This window comes from Diabrotica undecimpunctata, chromosome 6 (genome assembly GCF_040954645.1).
Source record: "Diabrotica undecimpunctata isolate CICGRU chromosome 6, icDiaUnde3, whole genome shotgun sequence".
Lineage (NCBI taxonomy): Eukaryota > Metazoa > Arthropoda > Insecta > Coleoptera > Chrysomelidae > Diabrotica > Diabrotica undecimpunctata.
In genome coordinates this window covers 154,848,914-154,861,892 of record NC_092808.1, presented here as the reverse complement: position 1 = coordinate 154,861,892, position 12,979 = coordinate 154,848,914, and the positions used below count along the sequence as shown (strand labels likewise).

The 12,979-nt window shown below is 34.8% G+C and overlaps 1 protein-coding gene and 1 long non-coding RNA gene across 4 annotated transcripts in view; both read left to right on the top strand.

Annotated features, from left to right (window-relative positions):
* Nucleotides 1-11,661, top strand: part of LOC140442920 (uncharacterized) — a 35,221-nt gene extending 23,560 nt beyond the window's left edge. Inside the window, exon 3 of the long non-coding RNA XR_011951175.1 lies at nt 11,640-11,661. This is a non-coding gene — a long non-coding RNA (uncharacterized lncRNA). The remainder of the gene's footprint in view (nt 1-11,639) is intronic.
* Efa6 (Exchange factor for Arf 6) overlaps nt 1-12,979 on the top strand; it is a 196,111-nt gene that overhangs the window by 67,149 nt on the left and 115,983 nt on the right. The gene's annotated exons all lie outside the window — the stretch shown is intronic.

Below are 12,979 nucleotides of genomic sequence, written 5' to 3'. Positions count from 1 at the left end.
AGTTAATTTGAAATATTTCTACAATTTATACAATGCCAAAACGTGTTATTTGGAAGATGTTATATATCGAGTAATGCATTACATGAATCATATTGTTACAAATACAATCCTCCCTGCAATTGATTCTAAGTATTCGGCAGTAAACAGAACGCAACCCCCTAATGACCCCCTAAAGGTTAGAATAATAAAATTTGGGGCTGCTTGCTAAGCAAGGTCAAATGCTATCCTGACTGGACTATAAATGTATATAGTCGACTTTACTGTTCAATCTTCAATCTATATCACGATTTTTAATAAATTTAATACTTTTCTTAACGTTTTTTGCCATCATATTTGGCCCTTTGAGCTGTATTAAAAATACAACATAGTAATTAAACAAGTAACTTTATTTTATTTCTGTCGATCCGAGCGAATCTTTTATGTATCATTATAACAATGAGTTCTCTTTCAGTAATTTTCGCTCACTGCTAATAAGAGGATCAGACGACGCAGTAACCAACGGAAACATCCTCCATTATTCGAACTCGTAAGCATTTTCTGGAATAATTGGCTCGATATATTTCGAAGCCTTTGTTATGTGCCTCTTAAAGCAACTGACCTATAGAAAACGAAGGAGACTGTATTATTTTTGAACCATGGATCAGCAATTTGTATACAGATGTCACGAATAAAGAGCTACGAATTTTATAACAATATTTAGTTAAAAGTCTGTATTAAGGCTTGGAGAAAGTGTGGGTTGTCGATGCTCACTCTGTAACAAAACTGAGAAATATACACTGATACAGACGAATAAGGCTCTGCCAAATTCCCAACAACAAATGAAAAATTTCGTTCAACATTTCAATTAAGACCACAAAAATAGGATTTCCTGGATACAATATTTTGTTAATAAATGCTTTGTAATACAATTTGTCCATACAAGAAACATTTACTCTTTTAACATTTTGTCAAATTCTATTTTATATTAATATAATATCGACTTGATGGTACTGTGGACAAATATTTGACTAGTGTGTAAGGGTGTAATCCCTATGCAGTTCTTCAGGGAATTTCTTCTTCGTTCATTTGCTAACAACTATTTGGTTGTACCAAATTCGGTGGTTTTAGGGGAAAGCCCTCCCGAATTCCCCTTAAAACCACTCGTAGGGAAATAAAACAGAAAAAATCGATTTGCTAAGAATCTGTACGTCGCAGAAAACAAATTTCAAATAAAAAATGTAACTGAGATAATTTTGAACAAAAATGTTTATTATAATGAACCGTTTTCTCAAAAATAACGCCATTTTTGAACTGTATACAATGAACAATAACATAATAATATGAACAATAACGCTATTATTGTGTAAAATGAACCGTTTTCTCAAAAATGACGCTGAAGCGACCGGCGATTTTGAATGTCAGTAACACGTGCGAAATAAATTTTAAATAAAATTTTATCAATTCGACGGTAAAAATTCGATATCTTTTGATTAGACTGTCCTATGGACAAAAATCAAAATGCGTTTTAAAGGTGAAGAGTACAGCTTTAATTTAATTAAAGTCAATTTTTATGAAAGTGGAAATATTTTCCGTGACGTGCAATCGTTTGTAATGTGAAGATTTAAATTCAGCCTTTTTTAGGCATACATATTTCAAATGCCTCCCATTTGTTGCCAGAAATCAAAACCCAAATTTCATGGCATAGATTTTGAAGATTGGGCTTTAACAATGGAAATTCCTTAGTGGCAGGTTAATGGAAAAGTGATAAATTTTAACGATCTCATCAGAATCTTAAAAAATGGCAAAGATCACGGAACGCTTATTTATTTAACATTTTTATATGACTGACTTTAATCGCGGCAAAATGCAAAAATTGCATAAGTAAGCTGCACTCACATCACCTTAAAAACGCTTTTTGATCCAAAACATTGAATAAGAAAAGGCTTGTTCCTCTCTTTTATGTATTTATTGCTATTTTGCAACAATGACAATAAATTAAAACATTTTTAACCAGCCGTATCTTATAGAAAATGCAATTGTCGCTATTTTAATTTATTACGACTTTGCTCCAAAATGATTTGTTTTAAAGTTATAAGCGAGGAAAGTAGAAAAAAATTGATGTTTTTAGTACTTACTTATCGTGTCCGGACATGTCATTCATAAAATTTCGGCCCAGTATCGGGCTACGTCGGTTCCATCTTTGTTGGCGAGCCACAAATATTCGAGGGTACATCGATAAGGACAGTTTCTGCATGTAAGAAGATGTTCCATACTCTGTGTTTCTCCAGAGTCACAGTTCACATCATCTTGGTCTCTTTTTACACATTTTGCCATGTTTTATTTTACTGGAACGATCCCCTTCTTATCCTATTAAAGTCTAGGGACTGACCGGTCCATTGAACCTGGGGAAGAGGAAAATACTCAGCCGGTTCATCCTTCACTGTTTTTCCACTTCCATCCACTTTCGTGGCTTTCGAGCTTTGTATAGGGCATGCCGCTCGTTCACGATCTGTTTAATTTTCTCTATGTGCTCTGCAACGCCTAGGCGTATTGAGGGTTCTGCAAAATCCGCTGCTTTATATAGATTTGAGAGTGGCATTTTCAGTCTCATGCATCCCGTTACTATCCTGCATGTCTCATTTAGCGCAGTATCAACTTGTTTGGTGTGGGCAGATCTACCCCAAACGGGGCACGCTTATTCAGCAGTTGAGAAACACAGTGCCTGTGCCGTTGTTCTTAAAACGTCAGGTCATGCACCCCATTTACTTCCGCTTGGCTTCCTTTGCGCGAAGGTAGAAAGCGCAGACTTGGGTTTTAGAGGGATTGGGTCTCAGGGAATTCGGCAAGTAGTACGCTGTCGTTGTTTTTAAGGCAGTTTCGAGTTTCTCCTCCACTTCTTCAAAACTATTTCCTTGAGCAAGATTGTCAGTATAGAGGAAGTGCTTGGTTTCGGTCGGCGTAGGTTGGCCGTTTGTGTATATATTGATGAGCATTGGTGCTAAAACACTTTCCTGAGGGAGGCCTTTTTTTTAACTCTCCACCTACTTACCGTTACCCTCCAGCATAACGAAAAAACGTCTGTTTTGCAGTAAGGAATATACGACCTTACCCAGATGGTGGTCATTGAGAGTGTCGTATAATTTAAGGAGCAATGTTTTGTGCCTTACTGTGTCATAGGCTTTTGTCAAATCTACGAAAGCAGTCCCTGTTATAAGTTTTTCTTCAAAGCCCTCTTCAATGTGTTCTGTTAGTGCGAGAACTTGACCGGTGCAAGATTTGCCGGGTCTGAATCCTCCTTGTTGTGGGATGAGATTTTTTTGTATCCAGTATGAGTCTCTAGTATAGTTTGAAAAAATGACACAACAGCGAAATAGGTCTGTAGCTATTGGGATTTTCTGGGTCCTTTCCTGGTTTTAACAAGGCTATTACTTTAGATTTCCTCCATGGTTTTGGAATTTCGCAGGCTTTGCAGCACGTGTTTTTTTTTTACTCCTTGGCCTAGATTCTTTATTTGTTCACTGCATATATCATCCACACCTGCAGCTTTCCAGTTTTTTAACTTGTTCATACCGTTGTGGAGTTCTTTTAGTGTAAAAGGAGTTCCTAGATGGTTTGTCTCCGAATCCAATCTTCTTCTAGTGTTTAGGTCCTTATATCGGTTCGTAGTTCTTCCATTCATAAGGAGTTGAGTAGCGACTTGGTTTGCTGTAACCTTGTAAGGTGGTTTATGTTCTTTTGGATCACCGCTAAGTTTTTTTACAAGGTTCCATGCTATTTTGCTACTATGTTTCGTGTCCATTTTTTCCAGGGTCTCAATCCACTTTTCCTGTCTGGATTGACTTAGCTGTTGGAGTAGTACTGCTCCGCAGTCAACCGTTTCGTGACTAAAAGGGTCAGTGGAATAGAGGGTTTCGTATGTTCTCATTAGTTCTTTGGACTCGCTGGACATCCCGGCAACATATTGTTGTCTACATCATCTGGGGATAGTTTTACTAGATACATTTTTGAGTACCTCTACAAATTTTTCGTAGTTCTCTACTTTTGGTTCAAGACGCAGCAGCTCAGAATCTAGCATGTCTGCATACTTTTGCCAGTTTGCCTTTTTTAAGTTAAATCTCCTTCTGAATGGAATAGCTTGTAGTCTGACAATTGGAAAGATATTTATACCAATTGGTCTATGCTGAGTTTTTGGTAAGGGGCCTAACACTATGGTAACGTGATGGGTTAACGTGAGGCCACTCGTTTCGGCCCATGCTTCTACTGCGTCTCCATGTGCGTCCGAATCTGCATAGCCCCAGAGTAAACTGTTACTGTTAAAGTCTCCCAGTACAAGCTGATTGGGTTGTGCTTGGAAGTTAGTTGGGGGTGAAAATATAAAAGGCTGGTTTGGGAGCTTGTATACCGATCTTCAACTGAGACTAAGGTTTACTAAGTGCTACGTGTGGTCAGTGCTGCTATATGGCGTAGAGGGCTGGACACTCAAAACGAGGGATATGAACAGATTAGAAGCTTTCGAAGTGTGGCTCTATCGCCGTATCCTAAAAATACCATGGACAGCGAAAATCACAAATATAGATGTCCTTAAAAGAATAAACCAAGAACGTCAACTTTTCGAAACCATCAAGAAAAGGAAAACGGCGTATCTAGGTCACACCATGCGAAATGAAAAATACCAGTTCCTCCAACTTATAATCGAGGGTAAAATTGAGGGCAAGAGAGGAATGGGACGCAAGAAAATGTCCTGGCTCCGAAACATAAGGCAATGGACAGGGATTAACGACATATACAATCTCTGATACATATTGCAAGAAATAGAGAATTAATGGAAAATGTGATCGCTAACATCCATTAGTGGATTTGCATCTGAAGAAGAAGAATACCGAGGTTATTGTACATTTTCCTATCTCAGTGGTTATTATCTCTATACCATGTACATTGGTTGTTCCCACAGATGAGACTATGGTTTGAGTTCTCACAAATACCGCGCTCCCATGCTTATTGTGTGGTATCTCCGCAACCAGTTTTATACCGGAGACTTTCGGCCTCGCTGCAGTTAGGTCTCTGTGGGTTTCCTGGATGTGCAATACCTCACATTTCGTGTTCTTGCAGAATTCTGATAAGATGTCTTGTTTGGTTGTAATGATGCCTTCGATATTTATGCTCGCTACTGTCAGTGGTGTTGGCTCTGAAAAGAACCGTTGTGGCTTGATGCTGTCCATCTGATTTGGTTTGGTGCGGTGTTGGAAGGATAAGCTGTCTACTAGTAGACGTTTCCAGGGGACGCCGTCAATAGTGTTTATTTTGTAGTTGATGTAGCACTATTGATCTCGTGGAGGCTCCTTCCTTGTCCCCCTTGATGTTTTTAGTAATTTATAAAGATTTTAATTTTTTTGTTAATGTTCCCGATCTATTTGATAAGGGAGGATAAGTCAATTACAGTAAAACCTCGATATAACGGACTTTTGATATAACGGATAAAAAATCCGGTCAAATGTAAAAAAAATAAAAACATACTGTTAATACTACACATGCGTCTCATATATGTAATCAATATGGCATAAAAAAGCAAACTTTCGGACATAAAAAAAACAAATACAAAATAAATAAATTTGCATTCATGTGTGATGTAGGAGAGCATAGCAATCTTGGAAAACGAATGAAATTGGCTCGTGAAACTTCACTGGAACAAGCAATCTTAAAATGGTATGGGTAACAACGTTCTAGTGGGATCCTGGTCCGAGCAGTCGAATTGAAATTTGCTGCAATTAAATTAGCAAATCATATGGACATACCATTCAGAGCAAGTGATGGATGGCTCTGGCGCTTTCGTAAAAGGCACGGAATCATGAATAAAAGAATTTACGGCGAAGCTTCAACTGCACCAAAAGAAGAAACAGAACCTTTTAGGCAAAAATTAGTAGCAAATATAGCAAGTAAGTAACGAAATGCTATTAGAATCTCAGATTTACAATGTTGACGAAACTGGTTTGTTATGGCGTACTTTGCGTAAAAGCGCACAAGCCTCCAAATATGAAAAATCGGATTCTGGAAGAAAAATCAGCAAGGACAGGATCTTGTCACTGCTTTGTGCTAACGCTGATGGATCGCATAGATTGGCACCTGTAGTGGTTGGCAAATCTCGCAAACCTAGAGGTTTAGAAGACATAATGCATCATATGCCCCTTGCATACTATAGCTCTAAGAAGGCATGGTTCACCTCAGATATTTTCAAAAATTGGTTTTTCAAAGAAATTGTACCTTCAGTGAGAAAATTTCAAGAGAAAAAATTGGGAATACCGTCAGAAGAGGTGAAATGTTTATTGCTTTTAGACAACGCTCCTGCTCACCCCTCTGAAAATATTCTACGTTCAGAAGATGGGAACTTCAGGTGTATGTTTTTACCAAAAAATACAACATCGCTTATTTAACCCATGGATCAGGGAATAATTTTGACAGCCAAACGAATATATCGCACACAGTTTTTAGACGAAGTAATGGTTGTATTGTACGATGAAGATAATGCAGAAGATACAAGAGCGCAACGTACCTTGCAAAACTTAAGGTCTTACAATTAAAAATCAACAATTTTTAATTTTGCTGCAGCATGGGAGGAGGTGAAAGAGCAAACATTAAAAAATGGTTGGAAGAATTTGATGGATGGCCAAGATGCAGACATAGATTTAGAAGGGTTGAAAGTTACTAATTTCTGTAGGACAATACATAATAATGCCGGAGAACATGTAGCTGAGGAAGATGTTTTACAATCGCTAGAAGTAGATGAAGGTGACCCTGGGTATAACATCATGACTGAAAGTTAAATAGCAGATGAAGTTATGAACCTTAAAAATAAGGACGGAAGTAAAGATAGCAAACAAGACTGTTAAAAATGAAGTTATCAGAGGTAAGATCGCATCTCGACGATCTAACAACATTTATTGATTATTCATCCAATAGTTAAACTGTTTTTAGGGAGTTGATCGGGATTACCCAAAACGGGATTACCAACAGCAAGCGCGTCGATATCCACAGCAACGTCACTTCACGACGAATGTCCGAAGACAATTACTTAAATAGAATTTTGTTTGTATGCTGTATTTTTTATATATATGTCTAATTACAGTGTACATATATATTTTCAAAAAAAAGTATTTTGATTTATTTTATCCATATTTTTATATAACGGACTTTCGGCTTTAACGGACACCCCCTCCCCCCAAGTAGTCCGTTATATCGAGGTTTTACTGTATTCTTACTGATGTTATCACTCAACTTTTTCAGCAAAAATCCGAATGCCACCTCTCATTTCGAAATGTGGTCGTTTCTTCACAGATCCTCCCTGGTCTATAAAGAATTACTGAGCAGTCAAGTTAAATTTCCGAATTGACTATTCTTCTTTCCAACTATTTCAAGCACTGGTGTATTTAAAATACGCCAACTTTATAAAATTTTCAGCAGTCTTCGGTAACATTGCATTCCAATTTTCTCTCAAGTTTATTCCGCATATTAAGTTTCAATATTCCCGTTTCGGAACTGAACAGTACGGGGTATACGTGTCTAAGTAATTCCATTCTTGGCTTCAGAATCCATCGAGCATTGCGGAGCGAGATCCGAGTTTAATAAAAGCAGTTCTGGTATTTGTAAGCGGATTTTAAAATCCTTAGATAAACTTACAAATTACGTAGAGAATTTAATGTACCTGACTCGATAGACGGCTAAAAGAATGGTTGAATTCTTCCTTGAGAGAAAGATTGTTCTGTACATTTATACCCGATTTTGATATCGGGATTTTGTTACTGTGAAGCACGTGTACAAATATACAGAGTGATCCTAATAATGTTAATAAAATAAATACTAAAGGTGTTGGTGGTTTAAGGTTGGTAATGGAACTTCTGTATTAAAACTCTAAGAAATGTCCGCGCTTACTTACTTTATGTTATACAGATTGAACGAATTTAAAACGGAACATACGAAATCAATGTATTTTGGCTCAACTCCGCTCTAGGTGGTTGGCCAACAAAAGGTTGTCAAATAATTATATTATAAAAATCCAATACTTCAGCGGGCTGCTGGATTCTGAACTCATTCAAGAACAAGTCAAAACTCCACCCAAATAGGTTGCCTAGAATCACTGTGAAAACTAGACTACACAAGCAGTTATTATGCTGTCAAACCACCTATCGCTTCCTTATAGTCCAAGAGATAGAGCCGAAATTTTGAACTGATCAGTAATATGACATTTCTCTATTGGAATATATTCATTGTAACTGGGTTAAGACTTTGCCTTACAGGCGGACGCCCCTCGTGGTACAGGGGGTGGCTATACAGGGACGAAGTTGTAATTTTTTTCGGAAAAATTAACGATCGATAATATGGCTGAAAATTTGCCCAGACTAATATAACTAGACGAAATCCCAAAGGGCGGACGCGAGAGTGGATACATAAGGGGTGGCGGACAGGGGTGAAATTGCAATATAGCCCCTAAAAACTCTAAATCCAAAAGGGCGGACATCTGGGTTGGTACAGAGAGCCATAAAACGGGGTCAAATGTACCACTTGCCTGCGCATTTTAGGTCTCGGTAACAATTTTCAAACTGATTTTATTATATTTTTATACCGATTGATTTGAAAAATTTTATGCTCACTTCTGTTACTATTCTGAGAAGCCTTAAGTAGGGTTTTCCTCAAAATTTTCCAAAAAAATTTCCGTAAATGAAAATTTTCGTAATTTTTTGAGGTAAAATCTAATTTGTAGAATCCTTTCGATTTTCTGTAAGTTATACCATGATTTTTTTCCAAAAATTTTCAAACGATTTTTCCGATAAGAAAAAAAAATTTAGAAAAACTTTTCTAAAACATTTGATAAAACTCTACGTCATGGTCTGAATCTTTTATAGAATATTTTGTAGTTTTAAAATAATATTATGATAATGTTTTTTTTTCAAACTAAAGTCATATTTACTTTACAAATCACATATTTTTCTTAGATATAAATATTTTAAGAATTAATTTTTAATTGAATAAATGTTTGATATTTGATATTTTATTAAATTAAAGTAATTTTATAATGTTAACTATTAAATATTTTTGGTATAACAAATAGTAATTTTACTTATTTTTTATTACAATAAAGAGGTTTTTAAATTTATATTGCATAAATAATGGTTGTTCAGATATAAGAAAAAATTGATTTATTATTACATTAATAATCAAATTCAAAATATATTATTTCTATTTATCAATAAAAATAAAATTCAATTTGTAGAATTCCTTTAACATTTTACAAATAATTATTAATAAAAATCAATTTAATTGTGGAATTATCAATTTGTGGAATTATCAAGTTTTGAAATTTATTTTGTAGATATTTTCAATATTTTTTTTAACTTTCAAATCGATTGAATTTTTTTTTTCATTAGTTAATTATAATTTTACAAATTCTGTTTGGACATTAATTTTGCATCATTATTATTTTAAAATATTAAAATAATAATGATGCGCGTTCCATTTAGATCAGTAATTCTAGACGCATGCGCTAAATGTAATAAGTATCAAGATGCTTTTATCCAACTTGGTGAAACTGACTTCGATTGTTATGAAGTTTTTGAAACCTTAGAAACTTTCATATGTCACTTATATGGAACAGGACTGACGAGAACAATTCTAAAAAGAAAAGTAAACGATGTCAGATTTTCACTATTTATTTTTAAAAAAGGCATGGTATAACTGAAAGAAAATTGAAAGGATTCTACAAATTAGATTTTACCTCAAAAAATTACGAAAATTTTCATTTACGGAAATTTTTTTGGAAAATTTTGAGGAAAACTCTACTTGACGCTTTTCAGAATAGTAACAGAAGTGAGCATACAAATTTTCAAATCAATCGGTATGTTTAGTAGGGTAAATAACATTGTGCAGTTATCTGTTCATTTTGATATACGGCTTCAGTAGGCAAAGTTTCCCTTTTTCGCTTTTTTCTGTTCAGACTATTTCGTAGATCTGAAAAACATAATTGAAGCTTTTACGGACGAAACTTCCCAATCTCTGCTAGATGCTAAACAAATTTTTAAAAACAACTTTCTTCGGCAGTTTTAAAAAACTATTATTCAATTAAAATCATCAGAGTTGTCCTTGGTAGTAAAGAAAGATCAGCTTGTCAAAATGTTAAAGGTGACATTGAAAAAGAAATTTTTTCAGAAACTTACTGAGGTAGCTCACATTCTTATTGTCAATTTTTGCGAAGAAATATATTTAGAACCAAATATCTTTGTGAATTTAAAATATGATCCCATTACATCCGTTGATTTAGAAAAAACTTTGCCAATTTACAAATAATATGTACACTTATAAAAGCCAAGTTTTTATTGGAAAATTTTGAAACATATTTGGTCATTTTTTGGTTCCATAATTCTAAGTACTTAATTGTATTTTACTTTTTTTATTATTTTCATTAAAATTAATTCATCATTATCAGTGGCATTACAGCTCTTTATGAGCCAAAGCCTTCTTCAGAACAATCTTCCATTCGCCCCTGTCTCTGACAACTCTTCTCCATGCTTTAACTCCGATGGAATTTAGATCATCCTCTATGTTGTCTTGATATCTAAGTTTTGGTCTTCCTCTGGCTCGTCTTCCCACTGGTCCTCTTCGGTCGAAAATTTTTCTGATCGTTTCATCTTCATCTCGCCTAATTACATGTCCTATCCATCGAAGGCGTGCAAATTTAATACATTTTACAACGTCAGGTTCCCCAAAACTTCTGTATAACTCAAAGTTGAGTTATACAGAAACTATACGAGTTTGTGGCGCCTACGCCACAAACCCTGTTCTTGGACTCCTCCATATATTTTCCTTAGAATTTTTCTCTCGAAACGTTTAAGCAATTCTTGGTGGTTCTGTGTAAGTGACCACCTTTCTGACCCAAATGTTAACACTGGCCTTATTAGTGTTTTATATATGGTAACTTTAATTTTTCTGGGTAGTTTTTGGGCCATTTGTTTTCTCAAGCCATAATAGCACTTATTGGCAAGCACTATTCTTCTTTTAATTTCTTGACGGACATTCTTGTCTTTGGTCAACAGCGAGCCCAGATAGACGAAGGTATCCACACCTTCCAGTTCCAGATCATCAATTAATAGTCTAGGTATCTGGTTGCCTGATCTAGTACAATACATATACTTGGTTTTCTGTGCGTTTATTTTTAATCCCATTCTCAGTGCAGGCGCCCTTAGTGATCGAATTACAATTAATTAGTACTTAGATTTTAAATTTGTTTATATTGTTTTCTAATTATTAAAATAAACAATTAATATTAAATATATGTTTTCATTGACAGTATGCATATTTCCTAAAAAAATGCGTATTAATGCATATTTTCTAAAAGAAATGCATATTTAATGCATATTTTTGGGTAAATTAGTGCATAATTATGCGCATATTTTTCACTTTTTTGCATATTAGCCTAAGTCTACTTATAACGATTTGGATCTAAAATAAAAGTGGCTTTACCGGAGCTATATCAGATTTTTTCATGTAAAAGTAATTTATTTCAGTTATTTTTTATTTTTAGATAACTTTGTATCATTGCATTTTAGTTTACGTTAATCTACTTCACCAATAATTGTACAATATAATAATACTAATCTATTTCATTTTTTTTACAGGTAAGAACACGTCATTAAATAGTTAATTTAGTCAACAACTAAAATCCAAGTAAGTTAAATAATTTTGTATGAACATTACCACTCTAGGAATATTGAAGTATATTCCTATCGAATTTCTTAACCTACCACTGGAGTTTTTCTACATGCTTTCGTAGCCCACATGTAATAAACGTAATAAACATGATTATTATTATATTTATGTCAAATACGAAGACAGTGGAGAACGGAAAGTACCCAGACAATACCTATTATTCTCTCTACTACTGGAGTCATTCCGAAAAATCTCCTAGAAAACAAAAAAAAAAGCTAGGTCTAAATGAACATCTCTACAAGACCATAGAGAAAGCTGTACTACTCTCAACGTCCAGATGTGTACGAAAATTTTCGGGAGATACTCCAGCGTAACAAGTAACCTAGGGCTCGATAACACGGAAAGAGTTCCACCAGAGCTCAATCCTTTTGATACCGTAGGTATCTGGGATGATTGAATTTTTCCCTTAGAGGGAGTGTGAGCCGTATGGCTAAATCTGAATGTTTTACATAGATTCAAAGATACAAAAAGCATACTAAATTCTAAATAAACGTCTGTTTCGGCTTTTGTTTTAAATTACCCGTTATATTAATTATTAGATATATTTGCTTCATAGAAAATAGCCTGTGTCATCTGCAAAGCTTATCTTACCCATAATATTCCGTCTGAATGGATCACTGATATAGATATTGAAGAGAATTGTTCCTAAGACTGTTCCCTGCGGGACTCCAGAGGATATAATTCTTCCCTTACTAATTTCTCCATCTATATAAACATGTTGTTGCCTGTTTAGAAGATAACTTTCTAGGATATTATATGCAAGTCGTCTAATACCATATTTTTTAAGTTTAGTAGCAATATATTATGTGAAACAGTGTCAAGTGCCGTTGAAAAATCTACAAATATACAATGAGCTGGTCTTGTATTATCAAGAGCTTTGTAGATGTTAGCTGTTAGAGCCCAGATTGCATCTTCGGTGGATTTTCCTTCTTGAAATTCTTGAAATATCTTGAATTTGTAAGTCTTATCTTAATTATTTTTTCTAATATAATTAAGTTTAATTATAATTAGCTAATAGAAACAAACTTATGACGACAGAAATTGATTATCTGAGACGAAGCTGCGGTAGATCGAAACTGGAGAGAGTTAGAAACGAACAAATAAGAAACGAAATGAAAATGGAGCGAAATATCAATGATGACATAGAAAGAAAACAATTAATCTGGTTCGGACATATTAAAAGAATGCCAGAGTACAGATGGCCTAAAAGAGTACTGGAATGGATCTCTCCTGAAATAAGAAAGAGAGG